The 4630-nt window shown below is 42.9% G+C and overlaps 1 long non-coding RNA gene across 1 annotated transcript; it reads right to left on the bottom strand.

Annotated features, from left to right (window-relative positions):
• Positions 1–982: 982 nt before the first annotated feature.
• LOC116565343 lies at positions 983–3141 on the bottom strand. The gene is made up of 3 exons (XR_004275397.1): positions 2952–3141; positions 2818–2863; positions 983–1017 (listed from the first exon to the last, which is right to left on the bottom strand). It is a non-coding gene; the product is annotated as an uncharacterized LOC116565343 (long non-coding RNA).
• Positions 3142–4630: the final 1489 nt, after the last annotated feature.

The following is a 4630-nucleotide window of genomic DNA, read 5'->3' as shown; positions in this document are numbered from 1 at the left end:
AAAAAAAAAAAAAAAAAAAAAAAAGAGCTGCTATATATATTTGATTTGTAATTACTTGCCAAGCAAATACCGATGTTTTCCAAAATTATTTAATCTTCATAAAACGCAAATATGTATTAATCTCATTTTAATATAAGAGGAGATTAAGCTTCATGTGTTAGGAATTTGAAATCATGTTGAGCTGGCCCAGAAGAGCACTCTCTGTCCAACGTGCTCCACATGCTTATTTTGTGTCTTAAAAGTAAGGCAGTACAGGCCGGGCGTGGTAGCTCATGCCTGTAATCCCAGCACTTTGGGAGGCTGAGGTGGGCGGATCACTTGAGGTCAGGAATTTGAGACCAGCCTGGCCAACATGGTAAAACCCCGTCTCTATGAAAAATACAAAAATTAGCCGGATGTGGTGGTGCATGCCTGTAATCCCAGTGACTTGGGAGGCTGAGGCAGGAGAATCGCTCGAATTCGGGAGGTGGAGGTTGCAGTGAGCCGAGATCACAGGACTGCACTCCAACCTGGGTGACAGAGCGAAACTCTATCTCCCCACCAAAAATAGTAAGGCACTACATCAGACTTAGGAAGTGAGAAGTATGGGAGTTTGCAAAATCTCTTTTTTTTTTTTAAAGATGGGGTTTCACCATGATGGCCAGGCTGGTCTTGAACTCCTAACCTCAGGTGATCCGCCCACCTTGGCCTCCCAAAGTGCTAGGATTACAGGCGAGAGCCACCGCGCCAGGCCGCAAAACCTCTTAACACAGATCAACAAGGTGAGATTGAAGCTGGGTGTTGGTCAGTCAGAGGATAGGACAGACAAATCTTACTTTTTCCTGGGCTTCCCAGAGTTGTAGGAGTAGCTTACTGAGCAATCCCTGTTCTCATACCTTGATTGTATTTCTTAGGCTTCTCCAGTTTGACATCAGAAGTTGAAACACTTGGTTCCATTTGTTCCATGTTTGGTTCATCTTTAACTGGCACCAATGTCAAAATCACACTTTCTTCATCATCTTCCCCCTCAAAGAAATTCTGGAAAGAGAAGAGTCAGTCACTGATTCTCATTTGACGCTGTACAACTAAACTGCTTGCTTTCAAGGCACAACTAATGAATAAGGAACTTAGAATACAATAGGTAGATGGAGAAAAGAATTACTGAGACTCCTTGAATGTGATGTTGATTAGCAGACCCTTCATTAAATAAGGGAAACATGGAAAAAATGGGCAAAGGCAATTCACATGTAGGTGTTAATGAAAGAGAAAATAAAACGGTAGGGCTTGGGTTTAGAGACCTATTTCCCTCCAAACCTTCCTCTTCTTCAGCCAAAACACAAAATACTTTCATTGTGCCTCCTCAATCTATATGGAACGTGTTCCTGCCTTTCCACCTTCTATCACGTGATTCCCAAGATTCCCAATTCCCATATCAAATTTCACAGCACAAGCAATAACCTCCTTTTATCCCCAAATCCATTCTAACTCTGCTATTTCTGCACCGATTGTTCCATGCTTGTTGAAAATTCTTCAGTGGCTTGTCATTGTTATTCTGGTTAATGACAAAACTAAAATTAGCTCACAGAGCTGTGTAGCTTACAAATTCTCCCACAGCCTGGTCAAAACCTCTGAGCTGTCTGAGCTCCAGCCACACTGGGCTCATTTCAGCTCCAACACCTGAGGGGAGGGCATCTGTTTTACTCTCTGTTGCTTTCACAGAAACACAGCACCCAGCACACAGTAGGCATTCAATGTTGTTTTTATGATGTGATGAATGAAAGATAAGGTAGGAAAGCAGGTAGGTAGAAAGAAACTAACATTTACTGGTTCTGTACATTACACAGGCACTATGTTAGATGCTTTCCGTATTTCTCAAAGCCAATTCTCACAGTATACTTGCAGTAATTTATTAATTTTCCTGTTTTACAAATGAGGAAACTAAATGAGCAGTGCCATAAAGTAACACAGGCTTGAGTGTGGTTCTGAGTTAGCTTTTCCTCTCAAATTCAAGGGTGAATAAACTCCAGTCCTATTCCAATATTCTCTTCCAGTGCTGATGCCACACCCCTCCACGTCTTCTATGTAATCTCTTCAATGGGTTCCCATTGACTCTTACTCTCAGTTTACTTCAGAATAACACTGACATTATCTAGGGAATATTATTCTCTTAGGGAGAAAAGTAGGGGCTCAAAGCAGCTATGTGACTTCCCCATAATCATATAGCTAATGTTGACCAGTTCGGCCCTTTAGCCACACGACTGGTACAGTGGCACGTGTAAGTGCACTATGATACCTTCTCTGTTTAGTTTCTCAGGGGGCCAGGACCACCCCAGCCTAATCCGGAAACTCATTTGGTACCAAGGCCACTGGGAGCAGAGATTTCCTACTCCTAGAGAAAGTAACTCATTGGTCACTTTATGACTTTATCCACATTACTCTTTTCACTTTCTTTTTACCTTAGCTTTAAAATATATATATTTTTTATTTTTTCCCTATTACTATTGTTCTCCATTCCATTTTTAAATTTTTTATTTGTTTATGTATTTTTACCATTTTTATCTTGTCCAGCTAGAGCACTTCTTGTCTTTCCTACCGAAAGAAATATTTTCCTTTGGACTAGGAGGAGACATTTCTCCTTTGTTTGACTCTGATCCAAATGCACATGAAAGCACAATCACATGAAAGAAAACTAACAATCCATTTGCAAAGAGGAGGAGGTTTCAAGATGGAGGTTTCCGGAAATGGAGATTTGTGGCAAAAAGGAAACATAAGTGAGACCTAGAAAGACTCTGAAAAGTGACTGTGTGAGAAAAGTAATTCTATTAGAACCAAACTTACCTTCTTACTGTTATCCAAATTTGAGTCTGACATTTTCAGCAACACCCTGGGGAAGGCAAGGACAGCAATGTTAAACATATGTTAGTTTACTTCTCTTAACCTGATTTCTCCTTTTATAAGCAAATGTCTCCTACTTCCTGTTACCCAGATGAGCTCTGTTTTGCTTTTTTTCTCCTCTTTTTCCCCTCCCTCGTTTTCTGACAGTGAGATAATTTTATCAATTTAATACCCTGTCTTGTCCATTCGATGATACTTTTTTTAAAAATTAGGCCGGGCGCGATGGCTCATGCCTATAATCCCAGCACTTTGGGAGGCCCGGGTGGGCAGATGCTTGAGTCCAGGAGTTCGAGATCAGCCTGGGAAACATGGCGAGACCCCAGTCTCCACCAAAATATACAAAAATTAGGCAGGCGCTGTGGCGTGAGCCTGTAATCCCTCCTACTCGGGAAGAGGGAGGGGAATTGCCTGAGCCCAGGACGCGCAGGCTGCAGCGATCCGAGTTCGCGCCACTGCGCTCCAGCCTCGCGAGAGTGTCTCAAAAAATGAAAGAAGGAAGAAAAACAAAATGGGTGAAACTTGAAAGAAAACTGAAAATGACAAACACCTGTTGACAAGTTCCAATGGAATGAACAGAATATTTTAGAACAGTTATAGGGTAATATTGGCAATAAATTACTTACTATGAAGGGAATGGAAAAAAAGATTCAGAGCATTTTCGGCAGGTATTTGATACCTGATTTATGCATATGGGTATGTTACTCACTGAAAGACCCCAGGTTTAAACTGTGGGAGTCGGATAATCTCTCTTCGATCTAGTTTTAAATACAAATATTAAGGCTGTAATAATATTGAGCTGATGAGAGAAGGATTTGGCTGTTGAGAACTGCAAGAAGAGCCAAAACACCAAGTCAAGAGGTGAAGTAACGATGGCAGAAGGACCTGATGCACTTGGGAACTGCTGGAGCCTAATGTTGGATGCAGAATGCGGTAAAATATGAAGCGAGCGTTCTCATAGGTCACTCTAAGAAGCCAGAGCAACTAAAGACAATTTCGTTCGCAAATAATATGACAGCACTGACAACTAAGTGCCTTTACAACGGGCTTTCTCTGTCCCTGGGTAAATGATTTGGTCCATTAATCTCAGGACCCTGGGCGACCATGGTCCCTTTTAAATTAGTAGTATGACACATTCAAAGTGTAGTCTGGACCTGGCGCGGTGGCTCACGCCTGTAATCCCAGCACTTTGGGAGGCTAAGGAGGGAGGATCGCTTGAGTCCAGAAGTTTGAGACCAACCTGGGCAACATAGTGAAACCTCGTGTCTATTAAAAAAAAAAAAGTAGCCGGGCGCGGTGGCTCACGCCTGTAATTCTAGCACTTTGGGAGGCCGAGGTGGGTGGATCACCTGAGATCAGGAGTTCAAGACCAGCCGGGCCATCACGGTGAAACCCCATCTTAAAAAAAAAAAAAAGAAAAGAAAAAAGTCAATAATTTTTAAAAAGAAAAAAAGTGTAGTCTGAAAAGGCTCAGCTTCAGTTTATTGAGGTACCGATTGGAAAAATAAATTATGAGCCCCCCACGCCCCAACCCCAGACATCCTGAATCAGCTCCTAGACGGTGGGCTTAGCGGTTGAGGAATCTGTGCTTCCTCCAGGTAATTTTTTATTCTTTTATTTCTCAGACAGGCTGTGTCACCGGGGCTGGTGTGCGGTGACGGCGCGATCATACCGCAGCCTCGACCTCCTGGGCTCAAGTGATCTTCCCATCTCAGCCCAAGCCGCCCCACCCCCGCCCCTCCCCTCCCCTCCCCTCCCC

This window comes from Sapajus apella, unplaced genomic scaffold (assembly GCF_009761245.1).
Source record: "Sapajus apella isolate SASKATOON/1434 unplaced genomic scaffold, GSC_monkey_1.0 scaffold40, whole genome shotgun sequence".
Taxonomy (NCBI): Eukaryota; Metazoa; Chordata; class Mammalia; order Primates; family Cebidae; genus Sapajus; species Sapajus apella.
This window is presented reverse-complemented; position numbering and strand designations above follow the sequence as displayed.